Source organism: Sciurus vulgaris (assembly GCF_902686455.1).
Source record: "Sciurus vulgaris genome assembly, chromosome: 10".
NCBI classification, from domain to species: Eukaryota; Metazoa; Chordata; class Mammalia; order Rodentia; family Sciuridae; genus Sciurus; species Sciurus vulgaris.
The window spans coordinates 2,579,646-2,598,727 of NC_136470.1; the positions used below are offsets into that span (position 1 = coordinate 2,579,646).

The window sequence follows — 19,082 nt, forward strand, 5'->3', positions numbered from 1 at the left end:
GCCACGTGGACACACTGCAGATTTCACAACTTCACTGCTTCTGTCCCTCATTTATGCTGTGAAATGACAGAAGTATTTGCCAGGAGGTCACAACTGGGGCTCAAGGGCCCTGCGCAGGTTCGGCTGTGCATCTTGGGATCCTCTGTGCCTGCAGGACTGCAGCCCTTCCTGCTCCCGTGATGGAAAGCCAGGAGCAACGAGGAGGTCCACATCCAGCTCGGAGAGGTGGCCCGAGAGGCCCACAGGTGGGCCAAGCTAGAAAAATCCATCCTGCGTGGAAGCAGCGAAGAAGAAGTTCCTCTCAAGAGCACCACTGCGGAATCGGCCCCTCGGCCAGAAGCCCCTCTTTGTCCCCTAGATTAGAAGAGGGCTTCAGCCAGCCCTGCTGCTGGGGGGAGGTGGGGTGAATAGCAGTGTCTTGGGTGGCCAGATGCACCTTCCACTGGCGCACTCTCTCTGATGGTTTGAGACCCAGAGGCACGAGATGTGAGCCTCTGGGACCCGGGCCTGAGGGGTGAGCGACAGTGCCTGGGATTCTCTGAGAAAGCAAGGCTGGTTCCTCCTCTTCATAGCTTCCTCCATCCACCTGCTGGGTGTAGGATCTGCAAAGTCAGTCTCCCTCACTGATTCCTGTGAGTGCTCCTCCCCACAAACAGTCCTCCCCAGGAAGCTGGTAAAGCTGATCTGTCAGTGGGAACCACTTGGGGGGTAGAGGGAGGAGCCTACTGTCCAGCCTACTTATTTCTGCCTCTGTCTACAGGAACAGGAGCCCTCGCCCCTCACAATGGAAAACTCATGGTCACTGTCCCCGCCCCCCAACCTCCACACAGCGCTGTGCTTGGCCAGGACCCAGGACGGGGAGGAGGGTTTGGTTTGGTAAGAACCTGCCCCTGTGAGCAGAGCCTACTAACAGGCACACGTGGTCACATATGCCACCTTGGGGTTTGGGCTCCAATCTGGAGGGTGGGCAGCTCCAGCACTGGGTGGATGGTTTGTGGTCCTGTATGCGGAGAGGGTCTTACCAAGTCCAGAGTCACCAGGACACACGGCCTAGGACAGGGTCCGGCAGACGCGTGCAGCACTGAGCAGCAGCTGTTACGCTGCAGGGCTCCCTCAAGCCAAGCCAGGCGGGTGCAAATGCAGCCTCGGTGCTGTTTGCGCCCCGCAGTCTGTGCCTGTCAGGGAGGCCTCCGTCGTGTGGAAAGCAGCACCTGCCTGCGCACACGGTCGCCCCACCCTTGCCATAGTGCTGGCAGGCACCACCCCGAGCATGTGCTCACCACTGTCTGGAAGCTCTGTGGAGGAGGCCCTTTGTCGGCAGCTTCCATCACGAACTAAATGTTCATGTCCCCCAAAACCACATGTTGGAACCTAACCCCAGGGAGACAGTGCTAGGGGCCACGGCGTTGGGAGACAACCGGGTCATGAGGACAGAACCCCTGTGGAAGCAATTTGTGTCCTTATGGAAGAAACCCCGGAGAGCTGCCTCCCTGCCACCACGCAAGGACACAGGGAGAGGGCGTCTCCATGAACCAGGAAGCAGCCCTCACCAGACACCAAGTCTGTGGCGCCTTGATCCTGGACCTGCAGCTTCCAGAACTGGGAGAAGTGCACGTGCACTGTTCCCAGGACCCCCGGTCGTGGCACCTGGTTTCAGCAGCCCCAGCAGACTGAGCAGCTGCTGCCACGCTGGGTTCCGTGTCGCCCGCCTCCGTCTTGCACGCACTGAGCCCTGGTGCCCGCTCTGTGGGTCGAAGCAGAAAGTCTACAGGCAGAGCCCACGGGGAGCCCAGGAGAGGGGGCCACACAGCTGACGGTGTCGCGGCCTGGTCCCAGGACTCCTGGGTCCATGCTGTGGTGCCCACATCCAAGGCCTGCCTCCTGCCGATGGGCATATCCCCCCACAGGGACAGACCAGACCAGGCTGCCCAGGCTCAAAGCCCAGCTTGTTGGTAGGTGCCTCACAGCTCTGTGCTTTGTCCCCTCTGTGAAACGTGACGTCAGTGGCACCTACCTGCTGGAGCAGTGGAGATTCAGGGGTCGTAGCAGAAGGGAGGAAAGTGTCCAGGTGCACAGCCAGTGTCTGAAAACAGCAGGAGGGAGCATGAGACACTGAGCGGGGGACAGGACTCTCTAGTGTTACCCTGGAGGGGCCAGCGGGGGGCTGGGGCCCTACAAGCCCATCCCACCAGCCTCAGCTCTGGGCCTAGAGTATGGCACTCCCAGCCCCCCTTTCTCCACACCAGACTGTTTGTCCCCTACCTTCCTGTCCTGCACCACCCCACGCGAGTATGTGAGTGTGCAGGTAGGCAGACAGATATCTAGATGGACAGACAGACAGACAAAACCCCAAATCAACATATGAGAAAACCAACAGCTTTCCTGTACACCAAAAATGAATCTGCTGAGAAAGAAATCAGGAAACAATTCCACTCACAATGGCCTCAAAAAAAAAAATAAAATAAAATATCTAAGAGTAACTTAGGAATAAATCTAAGCAAGGAGGTGAAAGACCTCTACAATGAAAACTATGGAACACTGAAGAGAGAAACTGAAGAAGACATAAGATGAAAAGACAAAATTAATGGAAAGGCAAAATTAATATTGTAGGGGCTGAGATTGTAGCTCATTGGTAGAGCCCTCACCTAACACGTGTGAGGCACTGGGTTCAATTCTCGGCACCACATATAAATAAATAAAAGTAAAGGCCCATCAACAACTAAAAAATATTTTTAAAAATTAATATTGTAAAAATGGCCATATTGCCAAAAGTGATCTACAGGCTCAATGCAACCCCCATCAAAATACCCATGCTATTCTTCACAAAACTAGGAAAAAACAGTCCTAAAATTCATTTGAAGAATAAAAGACCCAGAATAGCCAAAGCAATCCTAAGACAAAAAAGCAATGTTGGAGGCATCCCAGAACCTGACTTCAAATCACACTGCAGAGCTATAGTAACACACACTGCATGGTACAGGCAAAAAACAGACAGACCAATGGCACAGATCAGAAGACACAGAGACAAACCCGCATGTCTACTGTCATCTGATCCTTGACAAAGGTGCCGAAACCATACCTTGGAGAGAAGATAGCCTTTAACAAATGGTGCTGGGACGACTGGTTATCCATAAGTAGAAGAATGAAACTAGACCCTTATCTCTCACTGTGCACAAAACCAACTCAAAATGGATCAAAAGACCTAGAAATGCGACCAGAAAAGGTGAGAGTCCTAAAAGAAAACAGAGAGTCAACACTCCAGCATATGGACACAGGCAACGTCTTTCTCAGAAGGACCCCTAAAGCTGAGGAAATAATGCCAGAGTTAATAAATAGGATGGCATCCATTAAAAAGCTTCTGCCCAGAAAAGGAAACAATTATTAATGCAAAGAGAGAACCCACAGAGTAGGATAAAATCCCCACTAGCTGCTCTTCTGACGAGGATTAACATCTAGAGTATGTAAAGAACTCAGAAAAACCAAATAACCCCAGTTAATAAACTGTCAATGAGCCAAACAGACACTTCTCAAAAGAAGAAATACACATGGCCAACAAATACATGAAAACAGGCCCGACATCTCTAGCCATCGGGGAAAGGCCAATCAAAGCCCCGCTAAGAGGTCACCGCGCAGCAGTCAGGATGGCAGTCGGAGGAGCGCCACCAACAGTAAGTGCCGGAGAGGAAGCGGAGGGAAAGGGCCACTCCACGCTGCAGGGCACTGGCCGTCAGCACAGCCAGGGGAACCAGGACGGAGGCTCCTCGGCACTAGCACGGAACCCCCTGTGACGGCTCCGCCACTCCCCGGAATTCACCCTGAAGAGTTAGAGCCACACTCCAGTGACACAGGCACAGCCTCGGTCACAGCAGCACGATTCACGATAGCCATAAAGAAAAATGAAATCATGCCATTTGCAGGAAAATGGATGAGATTTTCTCTCATGTGTGGAAGCTAGAGAGGAAAAAGGAAAAGAAAAGTGCGGGGAGACCAGTTTACTAGAGGAAAGGAGCCAGAGGAGGGAGCAGAGAGGGAGAGGGGAGATCTGAGGGGTGGTAGGGCCAGATAATATTGTTATATTGTGTGCGTGTGTGAATAATACGCAACAATGAATCCCACCATTACGTACAACTACAATGTACCAACTGAAAATGGGAAAATAGAAGTAAAAACAATCCACATTCACAGCAGCGTCAGCAGGGTCGGGGCTGTGAGGACTGTGAGGACTCCCCAGGACAGGGCCACCTGCAGCCTCCCTACCACCTTGCCCTGGCCTCTGTGTTCAGCACACCCTGCGGAGTGTCCCAGGGGCCCGAGGACAGAAGCTGTTCCCTTTCAGAAGGAGCTGAAGTGGGGAACTCTGCTCCAGCCCTCTCCTTTCTCCCTGGAGACCATTACCCTGCAAATGGTGTCACACCGGGCGCGGCACTTGCTCCCCTCCTGGCAGGAAGAGGCTCTGACTCCCTCGGCAGAGTCTGAAGCCCTAAGCGGAGGCCTCTGGGGTCTCCTGGGACCACAGCCAGCCAATGTGAGTCTCCTCCCATCTCTGTGAAGCCTGTGACCATCTGCAGGCCTCCACGCAGCCCAAGCCCGTGGACGTCCTCTGTGGGCTGCCTGCTTCGTGCCCAGCCTTGGCACCCCAGTCACAGCACAGGGGTCAGGGGTCAGGAAGGCCTGCCTGACCCCAGCTGGCTGATGACAAGCTTTCAACATCTGCAGTCATCTCTACCGTCCTGAAACACACAGAGGCTTCTGACGGAGGAATGGACGTGGGCAGCGCTCTCTGCTCTTACACAGATGCCTCTACCTCACATGCACTGGCATCTGCTTGTGTGACTTTGACTCTCTGCAATGCCATCACATTGCAGACCGCGTGACCCCGCCAGTCAGAAGCACCCGGCTCCATCACAAGGGCCTGGTGCCACCCGCCCCAGCCACAGAGCCTCCCCCAGACTCTGGCGCCCGCTGATCTGTTCTCCATCTCTATAATTTCGACCTTTCAAAAATGCTAAGTGGAATGATACAGTGTGGAAGCCTTGGAGACTGGGTTTTTTTTTTTTTTTTTTCACTCTGCATAAATCTCAGAGATTCGCCTACGTCATTGCATTTTTCATAGTCTGCCTCTTTACGGTTGAGCAGTGTTCCAAGATATGGACTTCCCATCTTTTGGTCACCCGTTGACCTATTGAAGAACAGCAGGGTTACTTCTAGTCGGGGGTGATTGTGAATACAGTTGGTCCAAGCGGTTGTGTGCAGATTTCGTATGAGCACAAGTCGCATTTCTCTGGGACAAATGCCCAGCAGTAGAATCAGTAGATCACGTGGGAATTGCAGGTTTAGTTTTCTGAGAAGGTGCCAAACTCCATTCCAGGACAGCGGCACTTCCGACTGGCAACGCAGGAGTGATCCAGCGTCTCCACGTGCTGGGGGCATCTGGTGCTGCCCCTGTTGTGCTGGGCCATTCTGGGAGCTCTTAGGCAGCGTTTTACTGTGCAATTCATTTCCTGATGACTGATGGCATTGAGTGCCTTTCTGGGTGCCTATTGCTATTGGAACTCCCTCTCAGGTGAACGTCTGCTCATGTCTTTGCCCAAGTTCTAAATGGACAGTTTAGCTTTCAACTGCTGCCTTTTGAGAATTCTTTGTCTGTTCCAGGTGTGGGTCCTTTGTTGGAGATGTGGTTTGCAAACATTTTCTCCCAGTCTATAACTTGTCATCTTATCCTCTGCACAGAATTTTTCTCAACACTAAGGCTTTGAATTTCAACAGCATACTTCGTCCATTTTTCCTATTGTGGGTCAACTGGTGTTGTGTCTAAGACCTCCTCATCCAAACTTAGATCATGCAGATGGTCTATATTTTTTTCTCAAAGTCTTCTAATTTGTATCTTGCAGTTGATCTGTGACCCGTCTTCAGTTAGTTCCTGTAAAAACTGTCCCTTAGTCCAGTGCCATTTTGTGCATGTGGAATAACTGTTCCAACACCATTATTCACTCTTACATTAAATCGCTTTGTGTCTTTGTCAAAAAATCATTTGAGCATATTTCTGGGTTCTCTGTTCTGTTCTGCTGACCTGTGTGTCTGTCTCTCTGCCAATACCACACTGTCTTGATTACCGTAACTTACAGTAAGCCGTGACGTAGAAAGCCTCACGCATTTTGACCCCTGTGACGGAAACGTACGTCTGTTCCCATGCAGGGACACGGGGCCAGGGGGACGTTCTCTTCCCTGAAGCCTTCGCTTGATTAGCTGTGGTTAGGAAGGTGTTCCCACACAGAACAGCATCGAGGACAATTTGAATGCAATGGCAAATGTACTCCCTTCAGGGAGACAGATCACGGAGGGAAGAGAGGGAAGAGGACATTCTCCATACACAGTGGATTAAAGCCTCAGGCCCTGAGGCTGCTGGCTCAGTGGTGGCTTTGTTCCGCCTTGTTCCGAGGTCCCATGCCTTCTACCTGGACCTCAGCCATATTCACCCTCCTTGGACAAACAATAACACAGGCGAGAACCATGAAACAAATGTGTTTCCTGGCTTCTCTGGGGGTTTTCCACTTCTATAGATCAAAGATAGGGAAGAGGGACCAGTCTTCTGTATGTTTGAGTTGATAAGGGGGCTCGGCAGCACTTCAGAAAGTCCAGAAGAATGAAACATCGGCGCCGACGTCAGTGACTCCTCGTGGGCACTCAGTGTCCCTTGATGGACGCCTGCTGTCTGCGGAGGCACAGAGGCTTGCAAATCACAAACCAGGTGGGCGGCTCTGCTCGGAGCTGATAGGCCACCCACCACTGACTCCCTGCTTCCCCTCGGGAAGCAGAGCTGGGCTGGGCTTGGGCCCCGGTAAGTGTCTCCGGCAGCTGCATAACCCAGGCTGCAGTCCACAGAGTCCAATTCGATCCTGGAGGGGGAATCCTGGTAAAGTGCTTGTTGAGGCCACAGGAAGGGGTTTCCGGGAAGAGAGAGGACACTGGGGGAGGCTTGGAAGAGACTCTTAGAGTGCTCTTGGCCAGGTGGGCAGAAGGTTATCACAAACTCTAAATAGGAAAGGACAAGTTCAAAGCCCAGAGACCAGAGCTCTTGGACCTGGGCCCTGGGACCCTGCGGCCCTGGACCAAGTGCCACACACGGTGGCTTCACATGGCAGGACTACACCCCTCACTGTTACAGAGGCAGAAATCCAAAATCAGAGTGGTGCAGGGTCCACTCCCTGTGCAGGCTCTGAGGAGGACCCTCCCTCCGTCCTTCCGGTTTCTGGTGGCTCCTTGGCAGTGGTACACCTCTCTGTCTTTGCATGGCCGACTGCCCTACGTGGGGGTCATCTCTGCCGCCTCTCTTATGAGGACACAGTGGCAGACTTCAAGGCCCACCTGGGCAATCCAGGATGAGATCCCCTCTCGAGATCCCTACCTTACTCACATCCTTACCACTGACAAAGTCAAAAATTTGAGATGCCTCAAATTTAATTACAAGAGTCAAAGGATGAGGGACAGGGCAGAAGGGACGTTAGCCAGTCGGCAGCTGCAGCAAAGCCACCAAAAAGAGTTTGCGTCGAAACCTTGACTTAAGTCCCACGGGCAACCCCCAGGACCCCCTTCCCTATTCATGTGCACACTTCCTGGACAGTGATCCCAGCCCCCCGAAGCGACAGTCACTTCATGGGCTCTGGAGCCCAAGGCTCTCTGCCTTCACCACCTACACCTGTGGCGAGGCACCCTCAACACGGGTCCCCTGCCCATCTTCCCGCGCAAGACCATGCCCACTCTGGCCTCTGCTGTCCCCAACAGCTCCTAGCCCTGTTGCTTGCAGAAGCATCTCCCAGGCCCTGCTTCTCTTCCAGCTGGCCCTTCAGAAGGCCTCCATCTCAAGAGTGTTGTTCCCACAGCAGGTACAGCACAAGTCACTTGGGCCACGTGTCTGGGCCCAGATGTGTCTTTTGGAGCCACCACTATGACACCCCGATTGCTCCGTGGACACGCAGGCCACCAGGCCATAGATGAGAGTCCATTGGGTGGGACGGGAACACTGACCAGCTCACGGGGCGCACTGCAGACACCTTCATTCTCCACGAGGTAAGAAACTTGCTAAGACCAGCAGATGGAAGGAAGTCCCAGGCCCCGGGGGTCTGGGCTTCACCCCCAGGGCTCACCACCAGGTCTGAAGGAAGGCAAGCCTCTCCTGCCACCTTTAGACTCGACCCAGCTGCCATCATTGACTACTGCCCGTCAGGTCAGCTTTTTTTTTTTTTTTTTTTTTTTTTTTGAGAAAATGGATAAAGAAGGTTTATTGCTTTGTGAGCAAAAAAGAAATACAGGGGACTCCTGTTCCAGAGGCTGTGATCCTCCATCATGTCGCCTTGTATTTTACGAGTTGAAAGTCGAGGTGTTGAATACCAACATCATGCGCCACAGTTTCTGAGACCCTGTGGCGGGTTGCTGAGTGGAGGAAATGCTTGTGTCCCTCCAAGAGGCCCCACCAGAGCCCTGCGCTCAGGGCTCCTTGCGGCCTCTGGCGCCCCAGGAGGGTGACGATGACGAAGACTGTACTGCCACCAAGGTACATGTCCTGACAGCTAGAGGCCCTGCAGCCTCTCTGCCCCCGAGCCCCTTGCCTGACAGGCTGAGAGCTCACCACTGAATATTTATGCAGAGAGCAGGGGAAGGCTCGCTCCCTCCACTGGTGACGGGTGCAAGATCCCACCAGGAGCGCCGCGCGGGGAGGCGGCCAGGGAGCCTTGCGGTCTCCACTTCAGTAGGGGCGTCTCCGCCTGGCTTGGATCCCATCCTGAAGCTCAGTCCTCTGCTGCCCTCAAATTGCCTCACTACTGACATTACACCTTGCACTTTGGAAAGTACTTGGCAAACACAGCCTGGTTGGCTGGGTGACAACCTGGTGGGCAGACAGCAGAGAGACCCACCTCCCACCCCACGCCTCGGCTGAGGACGCTCCCAGGAAAATAAGGCCCAACTGGTGGTTAAAGCCGGCAGCAGAGCGGCCTCACTCTGGGTTTCCGGCTGGGGCCCAGCATTTCCCCACGCCTCTGCCCCAGGCACTTTCCCATCTCCGGCAGGTGGGAAGGCGCTTGCTGGGAACGCGGCCTGAGAGCCGCTCTTGGTTGCTCTGTGGACTCCTTCCATCTGCTGCGAAGCCCGGAGCCCCGGCCAGACCTGGGGGTGTGGCTGGGCGGAGGCATTCTGGTGGCCCCAGAATGAGAGCAGGTAGGACATGAGGACAGTGAGACCACACCCTCCTTCCCTCGGCGCTGCGCCTGCAGAGACCCCGTGTCTTCCTGAGACTGGCCACCCTGGGATAGCCAGCATCTGGGAGGGAGCCGCCGCTGTGCCTGACCCTCACAGGGCACCACTCGGAGGCCTCGGGGGAGAATCCCCAGGGAGGACCCTCACTGTGTCAAGGAGGCAGCCTCCAGTGTCCCCGTCCCGTCTCCAGCAGGGCAGGGGTGAGGTCAGCCTCTCTGCTCAGGTGGCCTGGCTCCTGCAGTGGACAAGCTTGCTGGCCTGCAGCTGGGGCGGCACAGCCTGGAGTGGCTCCATCACCAGCGCCCAGGGCTCCCCGGGAATGCTCAGGACAGCCCCGACTCCAGTGCCACGCAGCAGGCCTCAATGGGGGCTCACGCCCAGTCCTGCCCGAGCAGCCTTGGAGGCCAGAGGGGCTGACTCCCAGACGCCAGACAGGCCACCACGGGTAACCGACTTCTCTGAGCTGACCACAGCCTGTCTGAACAGCCTCAGCTTCATGGTCTGCGGCTTGTGATCAGCTGCCAGCTCCAATTCACAAAACAAAGGAACCCTGGGGGGAGAGCAGCCCGGAGAAGCCCCCGCCCCCGCAACCCGCCTTTCAGATCCTGCCTGGGTTTCCACCCTTGGGATCCACCCTGCCCAGCGTCTACCAGGGAAGGACACCTGCAAAACAGGACACAGACCGGATTTCCTCTGAGAACAGAACCCCCTGCAGGGACCTGACCCTGACCCCGGGAGCTCCCCCTTCTCTGCGAGAGGAGAGGCAGCCGCTGGTGTTCAGAGGCCGTGTCACTAGGACTGGGGTTACACTGCTTGGCGAGAATGAGGAGAGAGGAGTCCTGTCGTGACTCGGCTGTGACGGCCAGGGTCTGCGGTGCTCCCCCTGACCCGGCGTGGAAGGCTTGGCCCGACTTGCTGCAGTCAGGAGGGTGGGCCTTTTAGGAGGGGTGCCTCCTGGGAGGTCTGAGGTCCTGGGGCGCTGGGATCTGGTCTCTCCCTCACACCACGTGGAAGCAGCCTCGGGCTCCTCGGGCTCCTGCCATGATGTGCCACAGGCCCTGAACAGCAGGGCCAGTCAGACACTGACTGACCTCCAAAACCGTGAGCTAAAGCAAGCCTTTCCTCTTTATGAGTGGTTGTCTCAAGTATATAGTTATAACGACAGAAAACCGACAAACAGAGCGGCCCTGAGTGTCTCTGGGACCCGAGAGCCCATGCCCTACAGGTCCTGGGGCCCTGCCTGCAGGAGGGTGGCTGCTCTAGCTGACGGGCTTTCCTAGGTGTCCGGCTCTGCGCTAGGCATTATCACGATGTCAGTTTACACAGTGAAAGATGTTTCTCGAATACCCATTACAAGTCACACCCTGGGGCCACCTGTCGGAACACCTCAAAGTGTTCGCAGTCCTAACACATTCCAGTGCAGCCAGGGAGCAGAGGAGCCAGAATCCAGGTCCGAGAAGTCTGTCCCCTGGACCATCGTCAGTGGGATCCAGAGATGTGGCCCCTTCTGGAGACAGGGACACAAGTAGTCCAGAGTGGAGCAGCTGGGGCTGTTTGTACCTTGCAGCTGATGTTCTTGGGCAACTGGGCTGGAACCTGCGAGCAGGGATCTGGTGCGCCCAGCCCCTGTGCCTCCCAGAGCACAGGAGCGCTGTGTGGGAGCAACAGGGGCTGTCACGTGGAGCACAGTGAGTGCATGCCTAGCAGGGCGAAAAACATTCAGCAGTCAGTGGTTGGAGCCCTGTCTCACTCCGCTGCGTCCAGCAGGGGCGCAGGGGCAGAAGAAGGCCCCGCTGGAGACCTCTCCCCAAGCCCCCGTCTCCCCAGCAAGCCTCACCAAGGCTCCTGAGCCAGAACAGCCCTGGGACCAGTGCCCTGCGAGAAACAGCACAGCCAGCTCTGGCCTCAGGGGCTCAGCCACAGCGTGAGCCCAGCACAAACACCTGCACCACAGTTACCTGGCCAGGGCAAAGCTTGTGTTTCCTCCCTCAAGTTGTGACAAATGTAAGCAGGGCTCCTAGCAACTGGGCAAGAGTTTGGCTTCTATTTCTTCCCTTTCTTATAGTACCTGAAGCGTCGTCGATTCTGGTTATTTGCTGTAGCTGCGTTCTCTAATGTTGCTACCAACACGGATTTAGCAGATGCTGAACCATTGTTGCTGGAGGAAACACAGGGCCAGGTTCCATAGAGATCAGACGGTGCCCTGCTCTGAGTAACTCCATTTTGTAAAGCAGTAATTTGCCATGAGCTTTGAGTTTAACTGCCAAGGTGCATGGACTCCACACCTCGTTGGTACAAGGAAACAACAATCTGCCAGGCACAACCATAAGGCACAAACTGATAAATAAATTAATGATCCTAATAAAAACAACCACCTGTGAACATCTCTAATTAAATCAGAAGCACATGGATACATGGGCATAGCAACCCCATATGATAAAAGCCAGGCCCAGCCAGGAGCGGTGGAACATGTCTGTAATCCCAGTGGCTAGGGAGGCTGAGGCAGGAGGATTGCAATTTCAAGTTCGGCCTCAGCAACTTAGCGAGGCCCTGTCTCAAAATAAAAAATTAAATTAAATTAAAAAAACCAAAACAAAACCAAATATGGACTAGAGCAGCTGGGGATACAGCTCAGTTGGTAGAGTGCTTGCTTTGTATGCACAAGGCCCTGGGTTCAATCCCCAGCACTGTAAAAACAACAACAACAACAACAACAAAAACGGACTAGGGATGTGGCTCAGTTGTTAAGTGCCCTTGGTTCAATCCCTGGTACAAGAAAGAGGAGAAGGAAGGGGAAGAGGAAGGGAAGGGGAAGGGGAAGGAAAGAAGAGCCAGGCCCTGAGCTTAATGAGCACACCAGACTTCCAATGGCGCGACCCTGAGACCCACACAAGGAGGAGCACCCCAGACTGGTCGGGGACACACAGCTGCCTTGTTGCCTGGCCACTCGCCACGCACAAGCCTTGCCCAGGAAAACTGCCTCAGTGCAAGCTCCTGTCCCCAGCCTTCACAGGACAGAGCAGTTTCTCCTGCCCACTCCCAGTGGACACCTCTTGTGGACACTTTGGGTTGACACTGAAATTGCCCACTGCCTCGGCCCTGGCGTGGAACAAGTCCCAGTGTGGGGCAGCTCTGCACCCTGAGCAGGTTCTTCATCTGCTTTTGTTGACATTGCTGGGTTTTGTTGTTGGCTTCGGGGATTTTTGCCTGTTTGTTTGTGGTCTGGGGTGTGTGATACCCAGGGGTGCTCTACCACTGAGCTGCACCCCACCCCCTTTACTTCATGTTGAGACCGGGCCTTGCTAAGTTGCCCAGGTTGGTCTCAGATTTTCGATCCTCCTGCCTCAACCTCCCAAGCAGCTGGGACTTCAGGCCTGCACCGCCCTGCCCCCAGCTGGTTCTGACTGGCTTTCCTGTCTGCTCTCCCTGGGGCCACCTGGACCCAAGATCTGAATAGAAGAGCTGTGCCTGCCTGGCTTCTGACCACCACGGGGGCCGGGTGGACTGTGACCCCTGAAAGTGGAGTAGCCTGTGAGTCCATCGTGTTCAACACACTCTGACGCTGCGGAGAGACACTGGCCTATGTTAATGGCACAGTTAGCTCAGGGCAGGTTCCCAGAGCCTCCGGTCACACGTCCGTCAATGGTCAGCGCATAACCTCGTTCCGTGTGTGCTTCTCTCTGAAGACGCCTTACTGGTCTGCGCTGTTGATCCTTAACACAGAGCTCAGGCCAGCAGCACCACTCCTGGCCCGAAGGGCCGTCTCTGATGTGTCCTTTCTCCACTAATGTGTCATGGCCTCTCCTGCTCAGGACAGAGGACAGCACTACGCCTAGGACGCTGCAGGAGGCACGCTGCCAACAGAAGCACAGGAAGGCCGTCTCAGAGGCCTGACGAGACCGGGGGAGGACGTCTGCTCACACTGCCACTGAAGCAAGCAGGCACCACCTACCCACTCAGCCTCGCTGGCCTGGTCTGTCACCCCTGCACATCCCGGAGAGGGACAGTGCAAGTTCTGTGAGTGTGGATTTGGGGGTCACAGGGACATTTTAGCAAGTCAGTGAGTTTGCAAATAGGGACCCTGTAGAGGGCTGTGCTGCCCTGCCCGCAGAGCTGACCTCCTCCTGCCTCTGGCCTCCAGACACGCGGGGAGGTGGGGGGAGCAGGGCCCAGGCACCAGGCCTGCTCCCCGCCCCTTGCTGCTGTGGGAGCTGTCACTCTGCCTGCCTCCTGCTTTGCGGGGCCCACCTTGGCTGCGGCTGTGCCCCCTCAGCTCCTGGGCTGTGGGGCCGTGTCAGTTTCTCCGACACTTGGCCCCGTGGGCCCCTCTCTTCCTGCTCCAGGCAGCCCGTGGGGGAGAGCCTCGGGGAGACCCAGGAGCACGCTCTGCACACCTGAGGGCTCCTTGGAATATCAGGCCACCCTTGAGAGGAGCAGAAGGAGGTGCAGGCCCTTGGTGATCCTGGAAGTGCACACGAGGAAACCACCCAGGAAATTAGGAGGCCGTAGACAGGAGCAGGCAGCCCTGTGCTGCCACGAACACCCCAAAGCCACACAGCCCGTGCAGGTGGACTCAGCCCCACACAGGTCTGTACAAGATCAATCCAGGGAAGTCCCCAGAAAACTCGGAGCAGACACAAAATACCAGTGAGGAACAGGGCAGTCACTCACACAGGTACCATGATGTGGAGGCTGCAGAGAGTATCTCTCGCCACCTGCAGGGAGGCTAAGGAGAGAGGTAAACCTGTGTTGTCCTTTAAAGGAGGTGGTTGGAAGTGTTTTGTGGTCCTTGTCAGGGCTGGGGACTTGGGGTGGCTGTCATCTGACTGAGTCACCGCACCGTGTCCTCCCTGGCCAGGAGTCCACACCTTCCGGGTGTGGCTTTGCTTGTGACACTCACTCAGTAATCCCCAAGTGTTGGCGTCAGTGCCAAGCGAAGGTTAACTGCAGTTCAGTCCTGACTCTCTGCTGAGGCCCGGATCAGGCCAACACTGCGACCCCCGTGCAACCCCCTATCCCCAGATGGCAGCCAAACCCAGACCAGCATGGCTCCTGAGCAGGATTCATTCCAGCAAGTGGCCTCCTGTGGGCTCCAGGGGCCAGACTCTCCTCCCCAGGAAGGCGTGGAGGCTGGTTCCAGGAACCAGCCAGCTCTCAGTGTCTGGCTGATTGGGCAGCCCAAGGGAGGCCAGTGGCCACCAATTTGGGGGGTAATTACAGGCCATCTGTCTGAGAGGGAAACTTAATGCAGTTTCCAGGAAATCTCTGCACAAATTATGTAACGTCAGAGAACGGAAGGAAAATCGCTTCTCTATCCTGCACGTTCACACCTTGGAGGCTTCAGGCCCAGTGAGCTGCCCTGGAAGGAGGGAGCGGGGAGGCAGGGCAGGGGGAATGCTTGCCAAGAGCCCTCAGGCCGATTCCAAGCAGCCTGCAGCACTGGGGCCTGGAGACCAGCACTGCCCAACCTTCTGACGGTGGACCTGGGGCCACTATGCTGGAGAACTGGCCCAGCTGCCCCATTCCCCACAGAGTACAGAGTCTGAGCCGGACAGGAGCTGCTCCCTAATATCCACTTCTCCCCGATCCACACCTGAGCCAGGCTCTCTGTAAAGGCCTGCGGGTGGGCTGGGGACCAGAAGGGTCTGGAGCACAGGATGCACCCTCAGGTCCCATAAAGGAGCCTGATGGGCCACCGGAGAGCCTGCTTCTCAGAGCCGCCGCAGAAAGCTCTGACAGCCAGGCACAGTGGCCACACCAACAATCCCAGCAACTCTGGGATTCTGGAAGTCTGAGGCAGGAGGATCACGAGTTCAAAGCCAGCCTCAGCAACTTAGCAAGGCCCTAAGCAACTAAGCAAGGTCGTGCCTCAAAATAAAATATTTTTTTAGAGGGCTAGAGATGTGACTCAGCGGTTAAGCACCCCTGGGTTCAATCCCTGGTACAAAAGAAAAGTCCTCCGACACTCCAAGAGCGCCTGGACCTGGGTGCTTTCGTTTGGTGAAGGGCTCTCGGCCTGTCAGAGTGAACGGGGAGGCCGGACGGGCCAGCTGTGGCGTCCTGGCCATGGGGAGCATCTGCCTCTGTCCCTGAAGCCAGCCTCCAGGAGCACCTCCCTGTCCTCCATGCTGGCCCCCAAGACCAAGAGGCCAAAGGCTGGGCAGGGAGGAGGCACAACCTGCATAGGGATGGGGCCTGAATGTTTGTGCTGATGCCTAACCCAAGGGACAGGGCGTCTCGGGGAGGCCATGAGCCCCAAGGGTGGAGGACTCAGGTGCGGTCAGAACCTTGATAGGAGTGACTCCAGAGAGCCCGCCTCCTCGCCCACCACAGGTGGACACGGAGAGAAGGTGCCATCTGTGACCAGAAAACAGCCTATCCAGGCTCCTCTGCAGCCCGCTCTGCCCTGTCTCAAGCTTCTGCCTCTGAGGTCTCTAAATAGCTAGTCCGTGCTGCCTCGCTACCGTGGGCCAGGCAGGCCAGGACACCAACGAGCAGAGCCAGCCTTCTCTACTCTGGGGACAGTGGGCCAGGTGGACCAGGACACCAGTGAGCAGAGCCAGCCCTCTACCTGGGCAGGGACAGTTGCCTGCCCAGCCCCTGTCAGCATGGACCCAGGCAGTCCTTGTGGGATCCTGGAGCAGAGCCACCCTCGGCCTCTGGTCCTGTGACCCATGCCCGTGCCACACCTGTCAATGCTGCTGTGACTCCAGCCCCTGCCCTGCTCGGGACCCAGCCGGGGTCTCCCACGGTTGCCCTAGCCCAGGTCCCTCACCCGCTCACCCACCCTGCTCAGCACCTCCTCCTCCGTCTTGCCGGGGAGACTCACCGTCTTCCAGCTCCCGGCCACATCCTCCCCACCCCGGCACCCCATTCCCAAGGGACGACCACCACTGGTGAACTGGGAGCCAGCAGCTTCAGCACTGGCACCAGGGCCAGGGGCCTGGCATCGCAGACTGGACCCCCAAAGAAGAGGCAGGGAAAGGGCCTGGCATGCTTGTTGGACCTTGAGGACGGTGATAATATGACAAAGCCACCCTCCCAGGATGACCACTGGGCTCTGCGAGGGCTCAGGCAAGTCCTCCAGTGACCACTTGGGAACCAACTGGACACCCCCCACACATACACACAACGGGGAGCCATGTCCCTTGAGGCCCAGGTGCCACTCTTGGCCCTTGGAAGTAACTGTTCTTGTCCTCAGAAGCTCAGTCTGGCCAAAGGCCCTGTCCAGGCATGGGGGGTGCACCCCCGGTGCATTATCTGGGTGGCCATGTGCCTCCTCCTCTGCTGCCCATCAGGGGAGCCCAGGTGCACCTCTGGACAGGGTTCCAGTCACGTGGAGCAGCCCTGGCTCCTTCATTCTCTCTCCCACTTTCTGCCCAGAAGTCCCACCCACCAGAGCCCGTGTCCCCCCCGGCAGTCCCTGCTGGCCTCTTCATGCTGGTCTGTTGACTGTGATACCTCTTGGGCGTGTGCCTTGAGGGAGCAGACCTACTAGAGCTGACGTTGCCCAAACTGCAGGCCTCACGATGGCTTCCAAAGAGGCCCAGGGCCAGCTCTGCTCCCTGAGGGGCCTTGTGGGACCGGAGGATGTGCCCAGGTGGTCCCTGCCCCAGCTGGCACCTTCAAGAGGGTCACCCAGTCCTTCAGACCCTCTGGTCATACCCCCAGCCCCCCGACCTGAGGAGTGCTCACCGAGGGCCTGTGCCCTGGTGAAACCACACGAGGCCACCCACCTGCAGAGAGGACACGCCACGAAGGACCCTCAGCCCCGTGGAGAACTCCACGCACCATGAGGCTTCCTCTCTCGTCCCTCCTCTTCAGTGAGAGGAGTGAACAGAGAGCTGACCCCAGGGGAGGCTGTGGGCGGGACAGCCCGGTCTGGCATAAACTGGCTGCTCGTCCCAAGACCAGGTCTGGAGAGTCTCCAGCAAGCCTGAGGCCAATGCAAAGGATCACTGCGGCTCACTGAAGCGCAGCCGCGGCCAGGAGAGGAAAGGCCAGCGGGCCGGCGAGAGCCACCCACCCCTGTGCTGCGCTTAGCCTGGAGACCCAGCGCCACTTTCCCCCTCCGGGCCTCACCTTGTACCGTGTAGCAGGAAACTCTGAAAAGCAAGGAGGCCCATAAATTGGGATTTCCACGGAAGACGAGTTCACAGCAGGAATGCCGTCACGCTCAACGCGGCTTTGTTGACAAGTCTGATGCCACAGTGCTGAACGAGCACCTGGCCAGTGACGGGTCTCTAGCATTTAAAAGAAACAACAATTACTCAAAATAAAGGCAGCGGCCTGGAGTTTCCAGCTGGGGCTCCCACCCCCACCCCTGCCCAACCCGGGTTTTCTCCAACAGTTGGACACAGCAGGCCTGAGGCCTCCTCCCTCAGAGACCCCCTGATACCAGGGACCCGTGGAATTCTGAGGCTGGGTTCTTTCCCACACACCCCACACCCTGCCCCTCAGCTCAGCCCCTTCTGTGAGGAAGGCGGTGGGAAGACCACTACCACAAGCCCACCAGAGAGCTGGGGAACAGACTCTGGGAAATGGAGAGCCAGAAGCTAAGGAAGCCTTTGGAAAGAGAGGCAGAGAATAATGGGACTTTTTAAAGGAGAGTTTAGGGAACCTCAATGTCAGGTAAATTCTACCTCAGGGTGGGGTCAGGTCAAGGAAAGGGGAGGCCACAGAAAGGAAGGAATGAGCTGCATACTGTGAAGACGCAGACTGTGCTGCTGCGACAAAGATCCCCACACTCATAAGCAAGACAGAGCTCTCCCTCCAGACAGCGTCTTGGTGCAGACCCCATTCCCCGGAGTCCAGACCCTTATGTCTTGTTGCTCTGCTGTCTTCACGGCTCTTTCCACCTCACAGCCCGAGTTGGCTGCTCCAGCTCTTTCTCTCGTGTCTGGTTTCCTTCCAGCAGGAAGAGCCATGTCGTGGCTGACCCAGTGTTCATTTACCTTGATGGACCTACCAGATCTTGAAGCCTTCTGAAATGCCATGGAGGGCTGGGTGTCTTAGGGACAGGGGTTCCTGAATCTGTCCCTCCTTCCCTACCACGCAGGAGGGCCGGCTGCCAATTCCCTCCTGCCCCACTGTCCTGCACCCTCTCCCATCCTGAGGCTGTGGGCCGTCCCACCCAAGTTCACAGGCAGGTTTTGGTGTTCACTGCCGCCATCTTGGAGCCAAATAGTGGTGGTAATCTGCAGACAGGCAGGCCCACCCACCCTTCCAGCGGGGAGGGGCAGGAGAGGCCACAGCTACTGGCTACCTCCCCTGCTTCTTTCCACGTGGAGAAAGTTCAACTCACTGCATGGCCAATTTTGTGACAGTGAGCTGCCCAGTGCCCACTGTGACCACATGCTGCCCAGGGCTGCTCATGAATGCCCAGCAACTGCACTACCAAGCAGAGTGGTGCCCTCCCTTCCCAGGTCGGCCACTGAGCGACGTCAGCTTCTGCACGAGATGGTGTCAATCACTAAAACAATTAAGTCCCATCAGCAAGAGACCCGATGTCCTCGCTGCCCTGAAAGGTGATGGCTGGGGCGGGGACCACCTCAGCACATCCTCCGGGTCCCCATCCCTGCACTTCCCATGAGCCCATCAGGGAGCAGAGCTGGCCCAGTCCCCAGGACACCCTCAGAACCCAGCACAGGGTGGGCCGGACGCTGCGGGCAGCGAGGCAGGCGTGTGGCCCCTGGGGTCAGCTCTGGGAGCCTCATGCTCAAGCCCCTGCCAGCAAGACTCCTAATGACAGATAATGACAGGCCAGAGCCTGGGAATGGGGCCTGCAGTACCTAATTGACAGCAGCTGAAAAGAAATTAATGACCATCCC

At 56.6% G+C, this 19,082-nt stretch overlaps 1 long non-coding RNA gene across 2 annotated transcripts; it reads right to left on the reverse strand.

The window, feature by feature from the left end:
* Positions 1-352: 352 nt before the first annotated feature.
* On the reverse strand, positions 353-17,468 carry LOC306637853. 2 transcript variants are annotated; one of them, XR_013757293.1, is made up of 4 exons: positions 16,989-17,468; positions 12,911-13,106; positions 2,015-2,083; positions 353-1,744 (listed from the first exon to the last, which is right to left on the reverse strand). It is a non-coding gene; the product is annotated as an uncharacterized lncRNA (long non-coding RNA). The 2 variants fall into 2 exon arrangements; XR_013757294.1 differs by lacking the exon at positions 353-1,744 and having other exon boundaries at positions 1,888-2,083; positions 16,989-17,465.
* Between the last annotated feature and the right edge of the window lie 1,614 nt (positions 17,469-19,082).